Source organism: Peromyscus californicus, unplaced genomic scaffold (assembly GCF_007827085.1).
Source record: "Peromyscus californicus insignis strain IS unplaced genomic scaffold, ASM782708v3 Scaffold_15__1_contigs__length_86483966, whole genome shotgun sequence".
In the NCBI taxonomy this organism is placed as follows: Eukaryota; Metazoa; Chordata; class Mammalia; order Rodentia; family Cricetidae; genus Peromyscus; species Peromyscus californicus.
The window spans coordinates 59,640,489-59,658,633 of record NW_026294447.1 but is presented as its reverse complement, the minus strand read 5'-3'; the positions used below and the strand labels follow the sequence as shown (position 1 = coordinate 59,658,633).

The 18,145-nt window shown below is 43.1% G+C and overlaps 1 pseudogene; it reads left to right on the top strand.

Moving 5' to 3' along the window:
* LOC128110347 (60S ribosomal protein L19-like) overlaps positions 1-18,145 on the top strand; it is a 93,927-nt pseudogene that overhangs the window by 1,138 nt on the left and 74,644 nt on the right.

Here is an 18,145-nt window from a genome sequence, read left to right as displayed (position 1 = left end):
CCGCTTCCACTAAAACTGGGCGACCCTGCGCCTTCGAAGTTTTTGTTATTTAATTTGCAGTGGTCAGTAGTTTGTGAGAAAACTGCATGGAGACCAGGGATCACTTGATTCTCTCCCTTGTCTGGTAGCTCTTTATGAGAGAAGAAGCTTAGCATTCTAATTTGCTACTTCCACAGTTCTTTATTGGAGTTGCTAATATCCGACATCCTATACTGATGGAGTGCACTAGGAAGTAAGACTGTAGGTGTGAACTGTTTCAAGTGCGAAAGACATTAGACGCTCACTCGGATGATTTAGGAGCAGCCTTCGTCGAACCCAGGGCCTTGAGCATGCTAGACAAATGCCAGACCCTTCAGCTACATCCTCAGCCTAAGGCACTGAAAAAAAAAAATCAATGTATCCTCTTAACCCTTGTTTTTTTGCCTTTGAAAATGCTAAGCAAAGCATTTTCGGTTGTTCTCACGAGAGTTCTGTGTGGAAAAATGGAAAGAAAACAAAAAGATAAAAAGGTGCTGTAGGAGGTTCTGAGAGTAAGTTTTGTCTGCAGGTGTCTGCACCTAAATAAAAGTAATCTGCATGACAGACTGGAACGGGTATGTTTTGCAGAAGAAACCATGATTACTCTCTTAAGTGAATAATTTCTCTAAAACAAGTAGTTAAAATAAATGCAACTTAGTAAGTATGGTACAAATCCAAATCAGAAAGGAGTAGATCTGAAGCTATTGCATTTGGACCATGGAATGAAAAGGAGTCTGGGCTTCTTGGAGATAAGTCAATGCTGCCAACATCCTGGTATCACCATGCATGGTCCAGGGTTGCACGCCCTTGATCCATTTAACAGACATTTGATGTACAACCATGATGCAAAGCACCACACGAAAAGTTCCTTGGTGGCAAGGCTGCTCCCTTGTCCTCTGGTAATTTGCATGCTTGGATGGAAATAAGAAACCCTGTATCATCCTGTAGGACATGTGACAAGTCTGCAAGGGAAGGGGTGGGGATGGTCTATCTGGGAACACAATAAAGTGAGGAGCAGGATGTTTTGATGCTGGAGGGCAGATGGGAAGGACAGTCTCTGAATTAGACAGGAATGGCTTGGTGGGAGCTGGACTTGTCTTCCGGTGCAATGAGGATGCTAGAGCTTAGCTGGATATGGACGCCTTCCCAATTCCTCGAGATGGAAACATGCCATCCTACCAGGAAGCTCTTTAAACAGGAAGATAAACAATCCAATACAGTTCAAGGAAACTCCTGAAACTGACCCGATTCACTGGGACCCTCCCTGCCAGAGTAAGCAATAAAAGCAAGAGTTCCCCTCAGAGGGAAGGAAGCCAAGCTGCAAGACTCACAGGAAAGAAGATTCACTCATATACCAGACCAGCTGCCTGGAAGAGGTTTAGACCAACTGAGGCACCTGGAAAGGGCACTCTCCAACCTGTTGAGCTGCCTGCAGGCTGTGCCGTGTGCCCCAGGTTCCCAGCCTGTGAGCTGTCACCATGCTGGGGTTTGCTGATGCAGCTGTCTTTGAGTCATCCTGCTCCTGTAAGTAACCTCTCACCCATACTCCTGTAAGCAACCCCAATAAAACTCATTGGTTCACCAAGCTGGACTTTGGTGATATCTGTACTTTGGTCTGTCATGAGTGTTTGGTCTGGGGTGGGTAGATGTGTGTTGTATCTCACCAGGAAAAGTTTTGTCAACAACATAATTGACACCTGAACAGGGACATGACAGAACCAAAGATGAGTTGGGGAGGAGTAAGGACATGGTCCTGGCTATGGGTATCAAGGCATGCATCTGAGGCTGAGAAGCCTGATGGGGAGCATCCACAGAGGAAATTCCAATAAAGGTGGCCTTTCCTGTTTGGTGTGTCAATGTGCCTTTGTGCCGGGACAGCAGTTGCATGGTTCTTATTGTGGATATTGAGATGTGCAACTGAGGCTGAGCCATCAGGATTAGGAGTGTCTGTGGAAGGAATACCAGGATGGCAGACTGAAGCGTTAATCTAATTAATCTTTATCAATAAAAAGTCAGGAGTCTGATATCGGGGTGAGAACCTGAAAGATCAGAGAAGCAGGGAGCAGCCACCAGTAGCTTCCTACCTTCCTACTGTTCCTCTGTCCAAAAAGGCCAAGATCCTTTCCCAGCCCCACCTTACTACTTCCTGTTTCCTCTCTGTCTCCAGTTCCCCAAAACTCTATGGTTAATTTTGGTCAGCTAGTGGCTTGGTCTGCCTTCTTACTCCAAGCAAGCTTTATTTGTCAGAACATAATAAAAATATCACACAACATTTCCCCCTTTTTGTCTAAAAAAAGTGAAGGTTTTAACTAACACAGTAAAACTATATACAATAAATATAATTTGTATAAATATATACAAATATATAAGGCAAGAATTAAAAAATGCCCAGTCCATTTGCATTTGACAAATTCAGAGAAAATACTCCATTATCTATCCTATCTCAGTGAGTCCAAAGTGTTGTATCTAATTCATTTTCTATCCTAACTGTATTACCAACCCAAAACTATCCTTTTATGTTTCTCAACCTTATACCCTTTACACCTCCTTTTGTGATTTCTTTTCTGAATTTGGTAACAAGGAAAACTATAACTATAAATATCTAGTCTTCAACTCCATCAGAGACCTGAGAAGGATATAATATTACCTGAGTAAACAGGAAATACAGAGCAAACAACTTCCAAAACTAAGACATGAAAGAAGCAGCTGGCTGCCTGGACAGTCAGTCACCCAAGGTTCCTCTGCAATTATGGGGCATCTATCCCAGTGCTACAGGCCTAGAATATCTGACAGACTTTTTTGAGAAGCAGGATTTTTGAAGGACTGTCCATCCTTGTCTTAGCAAAGTTCAGCAGTCACTTTCTTTTTTGTCCTGCTTGTCCAATTTGGACATACTGTCAGCAGTCGAGGCAAGGGCAGTTTCTTGCCCAATGGCTAACTTTTGCCACAAAAAAAGTAAACTCTATATGGAATTCTTTAATGTTCATCATCGTCTCTGAAGTAGATTGGTGCTGCCAGGACCAAACACTTTCTCATTGTCAAAAAAAATATGTTTTTAAAACATCTTAAATGCCATATTCTATAGATGTCTGAAGTGTTTGAAGACCACCTGTCTATCTAAAATATATCTCTGTTTGACCTTGAAAACATACCTAACATAACTGTAAATTTGATTGTAATAGGTAACTAACTACTAACCTGCATTTCTTTATTATCTTAAAAAGATTGTAATAATAACTTTCAGGGACTAGAACTTTACATTATATTGTTAAATGATCTGTATAGGTACAATACCTTGAACAAGAGTAGAAATGTATGTACATTAGGTTCTAACAAAAATAACTTTTATTTGCATATATATATATATATACAAAAATATCTTAAGAATAGAATCATATATACAGTATAACAAAAATAACCTCAAATTTGTATCAATATATAAAAATCTATACCAATGTAAAATATTTAAGACTAGTAGTTGATTTTTTGGTTTAAAAATAGATTCAATAATCTACCCTTTTATCCTATCATTTCTATATTCCCCCTTTTTCTTTTCAGAACAAGATCCCCGAATCTAATCTCCTTTGTTCAGCTTTTTTCCTGACCATTACCAATAACAACTTGTAACCAACCCCCATAAATGATGACAAATATTAATAACCTACTGGATGACCAAAAACCACTCACCCCACCTCTTGAGAATGTGGGTGTTGTGTTCTTAAAATTACTCCCTGTTGTCTGGGGACAATGGCATCTGTAGGGGACCCTGAAAAAAGGTTGAGATAATTGTCAAGTCTTGGGAGAGCTATCTGTATCATTTGTTATCCAGTCTCTGTGTGATGGGAAAGCACAGGGCTTATCTCAAGTCCTAGCTAGAGTAGTCTGTGAGGCTGGACCATCTCAGCTAGCCACCTCAAAATTGTCCTGGGCAGTTGGTAGTCCAAAGCTGATCTTTGGGTAGTGTTTGTCAGTTTAATGGTGTTACCACAATCCAGGTGGAATTGTCATTATGGGGCCCCATCCTCCTTTTTGAGACTTCAAAGGTCATGTTAGGCATGGTCATGGTTCACTGAAGAAAACTTATACATTTTAAATGTCATATGCAGAAGATCTCAAAGAGGTTAAAGGACCATAATTTGTTATGTACATCCAGAGTACAAAAACTTAATTCCTAGTTACCTAATTGAGACTCAAACCTGAAATCATGTACAGAAAGCTAGATGAAGCCTTTTTCTAGAATTAGTTAGTACTCTATATGACCATTAATATAACAAAAAGTTTAAAATATATATATTAATCTTATAAATTTTGAGATAATATTTATACCTTAAGGAAAGTTTTAAAGACTTAAAATAAAACCAAGAAATTATGAGATTAGTGGCAATATAATAGTCCTTTAATTTTGGCTTTTCTTCTGTCCCATATCAGGTGGTTCTTCTGACATGAGACAGAGATTTTGGATTTTGCTTTAACAAGCATGCTTGGATTTAGAGAAGGAGAGAGCCACGCTCCAACTCAATAACCAGCTTTAATTTTAAATTGAACTGGTACTACATATAAAAAGACCATTAGTATTATATGTCTGTAGAGAACAGCAGAAACAAACATTTGGGAAGATTTATGAAATTTTATCCTATTGGAAATGTGATATATCAATAGGCCAATTTACTCTCTTTCTTGGAACATTTTCTCTGGATGATTCATCCTTTTTCTTCAGATGTCTCTTGTTCAGTGGTCCTCAGATTCCTGGATGCCTTCATTTTCCTGGAAAGACAAAAACAAAACCCTGCCCCAACCCTAACTTTGGGGAGTTTCCATTTTGGCAAGTTATATCTGATCAAATGAAAAGCATTTGTTAGTCTTATAAGTTAGTTTAAATTGAATGGTCGTGCTGTGTGATGAACTGTCACTTCTAATCAAGAGTTCAAATCTAATCTTTATCAATTTTGATGCTATCCATAGTTTTTCTTCTCCTATAGAAACAAAAGCAAAACCTCTTCCCCAGTGTAACACATATCCTGGTTTCCATTCTGAGGTCAACACATTTTTAAAGTATACAGGCTAATTTAATTCAGCAGTTTTTTTCCTATTATCCAATGTCTCTCCACAGCTGTCATTCCTTTTTCATTAGCATTTAGAAAATTTAAAGTTAATAAAGCATTGTGCACTCTATCTCTGGGGGTCTTTATTACCCCTTTCTGTTTATTAAGCACATCTTTTAGAATTCAATTACATCTTTCTATAACTGCTTGCCTTGTAGGATTGTGTGGTATATTTGTCATATGCTTTATTTGTAATATAAAAAAAACTGTTTCATTTTACTAGAGACATATGCTGGAACACTGTCAGTCTTAATTTTACAGGTATCCCCATGATGGCTATAACTACTAATAGATGTGTAATTACAGAATCAGCCTTTTCAGAACTCAAGGCAGTTACTCATTGAAATCCTGAATATGTATCTATGATATGGTGTACATAATTTTCCAAACTCTGCAAAATGAAACACATCCATTAGCCAAATTTCATTTCTTTGAGTACCCTTTGGGTTACTTCCTGCAGGTAGTGGAGTTTGGTTATACAAAGAAGTAAGACATTTTCTTATAATTTCCTTGGCTTGTTGCAAAGTGATGGAAAAATCTTGCTACTAACATGGTGTTTCTTATTAAATTCTGAGGCTTCTAGAACATTTCCTACAAATAACTGATCAATTCCATCATTACCTTGTGCTAGAGTTCCTAGTAGACCCATATGGGATCTTATATGTGTTATATATAAGGGGTGATTTCTATTTCTGATTATTTCTTGTAACTGAATAAATAATAAAGTCAATTATGAATCATCTGGAATAAATTGAACAGTTTCCATATGTAAAACAACTCTTTCTGCATATTGAGAGTCAGTAACTATATTAAGAGGTTCTGTGAAATCTAATATTACCATGAGAATAGCATGTAATTCTGACTTTTGAACAGAATCATAAGGACTTTGAGCCACGTTACTTAAATTTCCTGATAAATAACCTGCTTTTCCTGATATGTTTGCATCAGTATAGAATGTAGGGGCTCCAGAAATTGGTGTTCCCCATACAATGAGGAATGATACAGTTAGTTCTCTTTATACACTAAATTCTCTTGCTTTTGGGACATTTTGTTGCTAATCTCTCCCAAAAAAATTACTGCAAGTTCTTTGCCAATGTTCATTTTCTGCCCATAAAGAAGAAATTTCAGCATTAGTAAAAGATACTACAATTTCTGTTGGGTCCATTTCTGCTAATTGATGAAGTCTCAATTTTCCTTTTAGAATCAACCCAGAAACTTTTTCTACAGAGGTCTTTAATTTTTGCTCTGTTTGTGTGGTAAAAACATCCATTCCAAGATATTTTCATCTCTCTGCATTAGAATTTCTATAAAGGAATGTGTAGAAGGTAAAATAACCAGAATACAATCAAGTTCTGTATACAAATGATCCACATGTGCATCCTGTAATTTCTTTTCTACCAATTCTCTCCCAGCTTCAGCTAATAATTTTCTTGGATTATTTAAGTCCTTGTCACCTTGTAAGGTTTGAAATAAATTACTTAGTTCTTGAGTTGTAAATCCAGTTGTAGGCCTTAGCAAGTTAATATCTCCCAGCAATTTTTGAAAGTCATTAAGAGTCAGAAATTGGTCTCTCCTGATTTGTACCTTTTGGGGTTGAATTTTTTTATAAACCTATTTTATATCCTAGGTAATTAATAGAATCTCCCCTCTGTATTTTTTTCAGGGACAATTTGTAATCCCTAGCAAGGCAAAATTTTCTTTACTTCTTCAAACCTTTTCTCTAAGGTATCTACATTTGAATCAGCTAGTAAGATATTGTCCATATAATAATGGTAAATTATAGGTTGAGGAAACTGATTACAAATTATTTCCAGTGGCTGTTGTACAAAATATTGGCACAGGGTGGGGTTGATGTTAACATCCCTTGTGGGAGATTCTTCCACTGATACCTTTTAACAGGCTGAGAATTATTGTAAGTAGGCACTATGAAGGCAATTTTTTCTCTATCCTGCTCTTGCAAAGGCATGGTTAAAAAAAATCACTCTTTTAAATCAATCACTATAGTAAACCATCCTTTAGGTAATAGAGAAGACAAGGGAATTCCAGGTTATAAAGAGCCCACTGGCTGAATTCCCTTATTAATACCTCTTAGAACTGTTACCATTCTCCATTTTCCAGATTTCTTTTTAATAAAAGATACAGGAGAATTCCAAGAACTGGTCAGTTCTTCAATATGTTGAGTATTTAGCTGCTCCTGTACCATCTATTCTAAGGCTTGTAATTTTTCTGATGTCAAAGGCCATTGTTCCACCCAGACAGGTTTGTCAGTTAACCATTTTAATAATATTGATTATAATTGACAATACGTAAATCCCAGCTAAGTTAATTATCCCCTCATTTAGTTGTTCCATTTTCAAACCATCCATTGTGGAATCATACAGAGACTTAACTCCCTCCATCATAATTTTGTTTCCCTTTAACAAGAAGTAGTTTTCAGCTGTAACAGTTTTGATTCTCTTTCCTGTGACCTCTTTCCCCGCTGTCTGGAACCATAGCAAAAGGATACTGCATCTCTTGTTACTGTGGTGCTGAGGTTATTGAAGTCACAGAAACACATCTAGTCTGTTTCTTGGGAAGGTGTCCGTTAAGTCTTGCTGGGTGACTGACAAGAAAGGTAAATGTGTTTCATGTTTCGCACACCAATGCAGCAGGATTTGTATAACCATATGACTTCATAGTTGTGATCTCAAAGAAACTTCTTTCCTTTTTCTTGCAATTAATGTAAGAATACTCTAAGTCTCTAAGCTTCTGAAGTGTTAGAGGTAGAGATGGTCTAGTAAAGATGTGATGTTTTATCCATTAAGCATGTGTTTATTTCGCCTTCTGTTCTCAAGGTGATTTGTTCCTTTGACTCAGTGATATTGTAGTTAAAAAGATGAGCAAAAGTGCTCTCCACCTAACAAATCAGAAACGATTCTTTTATATTGTTTTGAGCATTTGACTAACACTTTTTTACATTCAAAAGTTTCTTGAAGGTTCTTCATAATTGCATTATAGAAGACATTATGTAATATACAGTTTATTGACATTCAGCCGAAGCATTCACATGTTGCTTATTTTCCTGATGAACCCCCATGATGGAAAGACTTAAAGATGACTTGGGAAATACTGAAACTAGATTATCAGGCTCTGCTAAATTGTTACATACATCTTGCTTAATTTCTGTTTATTAATTTATATCCACCCAATTATAAAGTAAATTTGGAGGAAACAGCTGAAGTTGTGCTATATTTTCAGTGATAATTCTTTTTTAATCCTTATATTTTCTAATTATACACATTTGTGTCATCAAGTCTTATAGTCAGACTTTTTTCCTAGGTTCTCAAAATTAGTAAATGAACTTTTCCCAGTTGTAAATAATAATAATAATAATAATAATAATAATAATAATAATAATATATAATATTGTTTCCCATTTTTAATGTGGGAAAAACTCTCTCTCTCTCTCTCTCTCTCTCTCTCTCTCTCTCTCTCTCTCTCTCTCTCTCTCTCTCTCTCTTAAACTAATTCCACCCTTTAAGAATTCCAAGTTGCTCTGCTCTCTGCTCTCTGCTCTCTGCTCCCTGCTCTGCTCTGCTCCCCTCTTCCCCCACCCCAACATCTTTCTCTCTCACCAGGCCTGGTCCCCCTCCCCTCCACCCCCCCCTTTTCCTCCTAATAAAGCTCTGAATACTGAAAAAAAAAAAAGAATTCCAAGTTGTCTCACCAAATCTGCTGATGATGACATCAAAGTATAAGGCTGGCTTTTGCTGCATAGTACGTCTGGGTGGAGAACGCAGACAATGCACAGCCTGACTGAGGACAGTTGCCACTGATCAAGTATCAGCAGCCTGAGGAGGGGGTCCAAGGAAAGCCCACAACCCACGGGGAAAAGGAGCCAAAGAGCCAGCTGTCTGAAAGGCAGTCACAGGGGAACCTTGGAAAGCAGTATGTGAGCAAGTGAGAGCACAGAGCTGCCTGAAGGCAGCGCTGGCTGGTGGTGAGGGGCTAAGTCCAGCAGTGTTTGGAGCCCAGGCATCTGTGGAGTTTGGGGCTTGTGGGGATTGCTGTAGAGAGGCTGCAACAGGAAAATTCAGACTCACTCAGAGGGCTTGGGGAAGAAAAGGAAAAGCCAGCGGTGACACCAGCCAATGCAGCTCCCACATGCAGCTCCGGGGACAAGCAGCTGTTTCGTGAATTAGTGCCCCAAAAGTTGGACACCAGATGAATCATTAATCATTAATCTAATTAATCTTTATCAATAAAAAATCAGGAGTCAGATATCAGGGTAAGAACCTGAAAGATCAGAGAAGCAGAAGACAGCCACCAGTCGCTTCCTACCTCTACAGTTCCTCCATCCAAAAAGGCCAAGATCCTCTCTCAGCCCCGCCTTACTACTTCCTATCTCCTCTCTGTCTCCAGTCTTCCAAACCTCTGTGGTTAATTTTAGTCAGCTACTGGCTGCCTCAGCCCTCTCCAAGCAAGGTTTATTTGTGAGAACACAATCAAAATATCACACAACAGTGGTCTTCATCTGTGTGATATGTGGTGGCATTCCCGTTTGATGGGGTGCAGGGGGATACCATGTGAATACAGAGATTTCCTCAAAACAGCTAAAGGTTTAGAGGAAATCTTGCAGTCTTTGAGATTAGCACAGAAGGGTTGAGACTATGGGCAAGCAGTGGCAGAGGTTGCCTGACCACTCCTGGACGTAGTTAAAAATGCATCTAAGGCTAAGATGGTGGCCAGCCTGGTACTTGTTTGTGTAAAGCAAGAACTTGTTTGCATAAAGGAGCAATTGCACCAAGAAAGGTAGATGTGGAGCAGGCGGCAGGAAAACTGAGTGATGTAACTTCTCAATACTTCTTACAGCAAAGGTTATGTAACCTGAGACAGTGTGAAAGAAGTCAGTCCCTGATGGACTGGCTTATCTGAGGGAACTAGGAGTAAGAGAAGCTGTGTTTGAACCCCAGTTCACTGGGCCAGATAAAAAATATGTTCACGGAGGCGTTAAAGAAAAGATTGACTCGCTGGGCGGTGGTGGCACACGCCTTTAATCCCAGCACTCGGGAGGCAGAGGCAGGCGGATCTCTGTGAGTTCGAGGCTAGCCTGGTCTCCAAAGCGAGTTCCAGGAAAGGCGCAAAGCTACACAGAGAAACCCTGTCTCAAAAAACAAAAAAAAAACAACAACAAAAAGAAAGAAAAGGTTGACTCATCAGGGACTTCGAGGCTGCTGTGGAGTTTTAGTGACTTTCCTGAGTCCCATTGGTGGAGCAAGACGTTTATAAAGTAGGAAAGGCTTTGGCAGATCTCAGTGACTTAGACCAGCATGTAAACAGTGTCTGTAAATTGAGAGAGCAACCCAAAGAAGATAAGAAAAGGTAAAGCAGAGGAAGGAGTCTGTCTGGGTTGTCAAAGATAAATGTGGCAGGATTTGTGTTGAGCTGGAATTCCTAAGGAAAAATTGCTAGAAAGCCAAATTGTGTGCTAATGGGCTTCTGGAAGGCTTTAAAGCCTGAGTAACAGTTCATGGAAGATGTCTGTAATAGAAGAATACAGTAAAGACGACCAAGCCAGTCACAGGGCTGGGTAATTACCCCCAAATTAAAAGGGTACATTTTCTCCCTCAGCAGAAGGTTATGCTATAGGTAGAGATGGTTTGCCCAGCCAGGGTGAATGGGAGGCCAGGATATGGAAAGATAATGGCTCAGAGAGAATGACCAAGGATCACAGGGAAATACTTAAGTCAGCACTTCCTCTCCATGCTGTGTACCCAACCAGGATCTGTGGAGGAAGCAAGGGATACAAGTGGGTGGAGCCTTTCCATGCCGTATCAGACCTCGCTTCTGTGGGACTTGAGTGTCTTCTTAGTTGTGAACCTCTGGGATCACCTGACACCTGCTGAGAACAGATGACAAAAGGCTTTCAGAGTGCTTCACCAAGGTTATCTTTGATATGGGATGACAGTTTGGGATGTTGCCTTGCCCCGCCCATCCTCTGGAGAAGGTTCTGTTTTATAGGTGACATACGCTACCCTCTGAGTGTTTTGCAGATTTGGAAAGCCACTGGGGAGACAAACGGCTGTGCACAATGGTGCTTCCACTTACCTTACAGTCCTACTCAGGCTGGGTTAATTGAAAGGAAGAGTGGGGCGTTAAAACAACAGCTACAGAGTTTAAATCCAAAACCTATACCCGACATGGGTGGAAAAGATAGCTCCCAGGAGCCATAAGGTTATTGAATGAAAACCCCAGTGCCAGGGATGGCTATGTCCTTGCGAGTTGTTGGCTAGGGAAGCCCCAAGGCCCCACAAACCATAAAAGGCTATTGCTACTGCTGTTGGTTGTGTTCCAGTAATGGCTCAGAGAGAATGACTAGACAGTAAGACACTGTTGCTGAAGACACCGCATGTGTATGATGTGACCCCAGGACGTGGAGAAATTAAGCTGGGACTGAACTGGAAACTCCTACCCTGCTGCTGGCTCTCATAGTGCCAGAAGGGGACATGCAGGCTGCTGGCAGAGAAATGTCACTGAGAAGGCCAGGCAAATACCATGACAGGCTCCTAATAATTCAGTTAAAAACTAAGCCTCAGTTCCTGCCTCTTGAAACCAAACAGGCAGTTTCTGAGGAAGCCATGAACAAAGGACAGTCAATCTCCAACACCCTGGGCAGCAGGGATGGGACAGGACGGGGTTGGGGTGGGGTGGGGCTGCTCGTACCAGGCCTGAGCCAATTCCCCCCCCCCCCCCCCCCCCCCCCCCCCCCGCCCAGCAACTCAAGGTAGAAATCAAATAAAGACAAAGCCTGGGACTTGTCCAGGCCTGCCCAAAAATGAAAAAACTGCAACCACAGCTCATCCCAGCCAATGAGAACATACTAATATGATTGCCACTCACGTAAGCCAATCATATCTGAGATGACCTAACTGTCCCTGAAACTCCCCTTAGCTGTACTTATATGGAGCCTGGGAGCTTCTCCAAAGGTCGCCATCTTGCCTTTGTGTCAGATGGGCGGCCCCAGCATGCTGGTACCTTTACTCTCGAGATAATAAACGCTCTTGTTGACTGTATATGTGGATGGTGGTCTTTTGTGGGACTTCTCCAAGACCCTAACAGTCACCAACATTCCTGCTTGGCTATCGACCCTGAATGCTGAAATACTGACATGCTAGGCAGGATGTGCCTGCTTGTGTAATAGTGGTTTGGCTGTTGTGGGTAAAACCAACAGCCCTCCAATTGGATTTAAGGTCCACTTCACAAAACAGAGTTCATGTCTGATACTGAAAGCCAGGACAAAAACCTGTGGCTGGGGAGGTCATAGGTCCCACTGGGGAAGCCGCTTGTACAGTTTTTCTCGATGGCTGTGGTGTGACTGTGTTAGACACACATGTTTGTGCCCATTGATCACAGTTGTTCATTACTACTGGTGAAGGTCCTGAGAACAAGTGACTGTTACTGTGGCATAGTGGCCTACTTCGTCATAGGTGGACATCTATAACCATCCCTTCGAGGGTCAGGGGTCTTTGCCAAAAGGGGTGAGGGTGGAAAAAGTTTAAGAGCTGGAGGAAAGGATGGAGTGTTGTGTAAGTCTCCTCCAGAGAATGAAACATTACATCTCTTAAACAGGAAGGTAGCCGGGGTTGGGGAGGTAGGGGAATGAAGGTGGTGGGGGTAGTGTGTGTGCGCACCTTTAATCCCAGCACTTGGGAGGCAGAGGCAGGCAGATCTCTGGGAGTTCGAGGCCACCCTGGTCTACAAGGTGAGTTTCAGGACAGCCAGCGTTACACACAGAAACCCTGGGGTGGGGGTGGGGGTATGGATAAAATAAAACAAAACAGGAAGGCAAACAACTCAAAAGAGCTTCAGGAAGTCCCTGAAACTGAGTAGACTTACTAGGCCCCTCCCTGCCAGGGTAAACAATAAGAGCTGAGAACCCCCACCCTAGAGGGAAGGAAGATGAGCTGCAAAGAAGACTGTGACATCAGACCTAGAGGAAGCAGAAACCAGACGACCTGCCCGAAAGAGGTTTAGACCAACTGAGGGACCTGGAAAGGACACTCTCCAGCCTATTGAGCTCCCTTCAAGCTGTGCAGTGTGCTCCAGGTTCCAAGATTTGTTAACTGTCACTTGTGCTGGGGTGGGCTATAGTGATGCAGCTGTCTTGGAGTCATTTCTGTTCCTGTAAATGACCTCTCACCCAGATTCCTATAAGTAACCCCAATAAAACTCACTGGTTCACCAGTTTGGACTTTGGTATATCTGTACTTAGGTCTGTCATGGGATCCCTATCCGGGGTGAGCAGATGTGTGTGTTACATTTCCCCCAGAAAAGTTTTCTCACGGCACTCGTTTGCATCTCCGAAGATGCCTGTGACAAGGGTGTGGAAAGGGGTGTAAGATAAGGGTCAAGGCAGGGTCAGAGGAAGGCTGGTGTGTAATTAGGGTGAGGCACCTCCGGTAACAGGCAGTAATGAGGATCACAGATGCCTTCCTGTGGTCTTGCTTAGGCAGCAGAGAACCAGAATGCAGGAGTGAAAGGCCAGTGGTCGTGTTTGTACTTCTGGATACTGTGGTGGACAGTGGATGGATGGAAATAGAAAACCAGTTTTCTAGGCACAAGATGGTTTCAGTCGGGGATGTGCTGAGTCCAAGCCACACTGAAGTTAGCAGTCAGAAATATCACACAGAGGTTGAGTCACTTGTCCTGCTAGAGGCGCTTGATCAGATCTTGCTTTAATGGTGAACACCTGAATGAGATACCAGACAAGCTGCCGACTTCCATCCCATGTCCCCAGAACCTTGGTAGGTAGTCGGGGAGGTAGGGTTCAACAGTATCTATCATTCAACATACATGTGCCTTGCTGGTCATTGTTTTTTATTCGTCCACATAGAAGGATCCAGCCCATAATCCAATAAGATGACAGTCACAGCTGACAATGGGTGTTGCAGTGTGCTGGGGTCATGACTTTTGCTGGATTGCTAAAGATTGGCATAGCTTCTGCTCTCAGGAGAAGGGTCCATTCAGCACAAAGTTCAAGGTCATCCTTGGTTACATAGTGAGATTGTGGGCAGTTTGAGCCACACAAGACACTGTCTCAAAAAAAAGGTTGGGGGAACTAGAAGGGATAACTCAGTAAAGTGCTTGCCAAGCTTGAGGACCTGGGTTCAGCTCCCCAGTACCCACATAAAAGTCAGGCATGGTGGCACGCATCTGAAATCCTGACACCGGGGAGGCAGAAGCAGGTGGCTTCTTGGTGCTCATTGGCCGGCTAGCCTTGCTGAATCAATGACCTCCTGGTTCAGTGAAAGATTTTGTCTGAGAAGAAAGGGAAAGTGGAGGACCAGCAAGATGGTTCGGCCAGTAAAGCACTCTACGTTCTCTGACAACTGAATCTGGTCCCTGGAACTCACGTAAGTGTGGAAGGAGAGAACTGATCCCGCAGTCTTCCTCGGGCCTCCACAGGCACACCATGGCACTTGTCCAAACCTCCACACACACATCAGGCACATACACAATAACAATACATAAAAATAGATGAGAGAGCAGTAGAGGAAGATAGTCAGCATCAGCCTGTGCCCACCCACCCCCACTCACATACACGTGTATGCACATCTGCATACACGCAGGCACACACATCAACACATACGTGGACCACACACATAGAAGATTCGGAATGGGCTATCAAGGGAGGATACAGAGTGTGGGTGTGTGCGTGAACACACGTGCTTGTGTCTGTGTGAGTGTGCACACCTCTGAGGGGTACCTCTTCCAAGGTGGCCTAGGCTTCCAGTTCATAAAACTAGCATCCACGTTATACAAAAACTTTTTACTCAGGCCCTGGCCCTCCTGGGTACACTTCTTCATGAAGGCTCTATACTTTCAGCATATCCATCTCTGAAGACATGGTGGGTTTCTTCAGTTATGCCCCTGAGGTCTCCCTGGAGGTTCAGAGGGGCTTGAAGAGGACCTGCCAGCTACAGACTGGCATAGGCTCTGTCTCAAGCTGGGCAAGAGAGACAATGCCCTCACCTGGATTCAGCCACTGGAGTCGGTCCTTCCTATTGCCTCCTCTCAGATGCCCATTGGTCTACTTCCTCAACTGGGGGGCAGGGGTGAAACTGTCCAGCCTGACATGCTACAGCAGTGGTTCTCAACCTGTGGGGCATGGCCCCCTTGGGAGTCAAATGACCCTTTCATAGGTGTTGCCTAAGACTATCTGCATATCAGATATTTACGTTATGATTCATAACAGCAAAATTACAATTATGAAGTAGCAACAAAAACAAGTTTGTGGTTGGGGTCACCACAACATGGGGAACTGTATTAAGGGGCCGCAGCACTAGGAAGGTTGGGAATCACTGTACTGCAGTGTGGGTTTCACTTTCCCAGGAAGTCGCCAGGCTCTAGGGCCTCAGCTTCTTTATTATTGAATTTTTATTTAATAATTATCAAATTATTTTATCTATTGTTTTATTTATTTTACATACCAACCACAGTTTCCGCTCCTTCCTCTCCTCCTGTTCCCTCCCCCATCTCCTTTCTACCCCCACCCATCCACTCCTCAGAAAGGGTAAGGCCTCCCATGGGAGTCAACAACGCATAGCGTATCAAGTTGAGGCAGGCCTAAGTCCCTCCCCTCTGCATCAAGGCTGAGCCTCGGAGGCATCCCACCATAGGGAATAGGTTCCAAAAAGCCAGTTCATGTGCCAGGGACAGATCCTGGTCCACTGCTAGGGGCCCTACAAACAGACCAAGCCACACAACTGTCTCCCACATGGAGAGGGCCTAGGTTGGTCCCATGCGGGCTCCCTAGCGGTCAGTCTTGAGTCCGTGAGCTCCCACAAGCTCAGGTCAGCTGTCTCTGTGGGTATGTATCCCTGTCATGATCTTGACACCCCTGCCTCCAATAATCCTTGCTTCCTCTCTTCAACAGGACTCTCAGAGCTCAGCCCAGTGCTTAGCTGTGAATCTCTGCATCTGCTTCCATCAGTTACTAATGAAGGTTCTATGATGACAATTAGGGTAGTCACCTATCTGATTACAGGAGAAGGCCAGTTCAGGCACCCTCTCCACTCTTGCTAGGAGTCTTAACTGGGATCATCCTTGTGGATTCCTGGGAGTTTCCCTGGCACCAGGTTTCTCCCTAAACCCATAATGGCCCCCTCTATCAAGATATCTCTTTTGTTGCTCTCCCTCTCCATTCCTCCCCCAACTTGACCATCCTGATTCCTCATGTTCCCGTCCTCCATCTCTTCCCCTTTACCCCCTCCCCACCACCTACAGTTTACTCAGGAACTCTCTTCTATTTCCCCTTCCCAGGACGAGCCATGCATCCCTCTTAGGGCCCTCCTTGTTACCTAGTTTCTCTAGGGCTGTGGATTGTAGCCTCCTCGTTATCCTTTGCTTTACATCTACTATCTCCTTATGAGTGAGTACATGCCTTGTTTGTCTTTCTGGGTCTGGGTTACCTCACTCAGGATGATTTTTTTCTAGTTCTATCCATTTGTCTGCAAATTTCATGATGTCATTGTTCTTTCCTACCGAGTAATACTCCATTGCGTAAATGTACCACATTTTCTTCATCCATTCCTTGGTTGAGGGGCATCAAGGTTGTTTTCAGGTTCTGGCTATTATGAGTAATGCTGCTATGAACAGTGAGCAAATGTCCTTGTGGTATGATTGGTGGGCTCAGCTTCTGTCATGCCCATCCTGCACAGCTAGGTTCTCTGGGTGTTGGAGCAAGCTTTTGTGTTTGAGTTTTGAGCAGAGCATCCTGAGGGACAGTTGTGAGGACTTAGGCATTGTTTCCTAGTGCTTAGCTTTGGAAGAAATGGATGCCACCTTCATTGTGGGATTGCCCAGCTTCCCAGGCCTCTTCTCTAACTGAATGCCACTTTTATTGGGAACTGCCTTTCTCCAGCCTGTGATGGAGCCATAGGCCTCTCTCTGTCCTTATCATCAGCTCCTTCTAGGTACCTAGCCTCCCAACGCTGGCCAGGGGTTGCCTGGATAAGACAGTAACTTCCCTTAAGGACAAACCAGAAGTTCAGCTCATTTTGAACCCACTCACAATAAGTTCTTATTGAATTTGGATCTATTTAAACAAGGGTTTAATTGGCAATAAGTTAATGAAGGGTCTGTGGATACAGGCCTCCCGGGATCAAGCATGGCTAAGGAGGAAAATGTGCAACTCTGCTGGCCATGGGTGCTGCCTGCTGGGCAGGAGGGCGCTACCTGGCAGAGCAGAGCAGTCAGAACCCAAGTGTGGGGGACAGGCAGGGGTAGTGGGTCTCCAACTCCCTCCGCTGCAAAATTGCCTGTGGGTTTGGAGATTCAAGTGAGATCACATTAAATCAATTATCCAATTGTGACGAGTACTGACCCCAGTGCCTGGCACTGAACAAATGCTTAGTAAGTTTGGTCTTCAACAAGGGGACGGTGGTTTGAGAGGAGGTCTTGTTCAGCTCCAAGCAGTCCAAGGAAATCCCCTAGCTGTGTGTTTAAGAGCCAAGGGTACCCAGAGAACCTGGTCAGGCTGAGCAAGGCTCTTGCTGGGAGAAGAAGAGTGTTTGCAAATGCCACGACCACTCTGAGACGCAGGTACAGGCTTGGGGAAAAGGCTCTGAAAACCAAAAGTATGAATCCCAGGGACTCCTAAAAGCTGGGAGTTTCATAGATTGCTGCAAAACTATCTTAATAAAGGTATGTGTTCAGGTATTGAAGAAAAATGTGAAACACACAAAAAATTATATTTCCTGGTAAACGGGGTGAGATACAGTCCCTTCCTTGCCTCCCCCTAAATCCCTAAGTCCAGCGGAGAAGATGAAATGGACAGAAATAACCTGAGGTGGAGAAAGAGTACCTTAAGAGCATTAGTACCGCAGATTAGAAGGCCGCAGGGCGGGGTGTGGGGGGTGGGGGTGCCGTTCAAATGGGGGACGCAGAAAGCTCGCTGCAATGGAAAGCCATGATAACGAGCCAGGGCCTGTTCGAGGGCTGATTTTACTTCTCATCCCAAGTTTGGTGCTATTGGTTTCAACAGG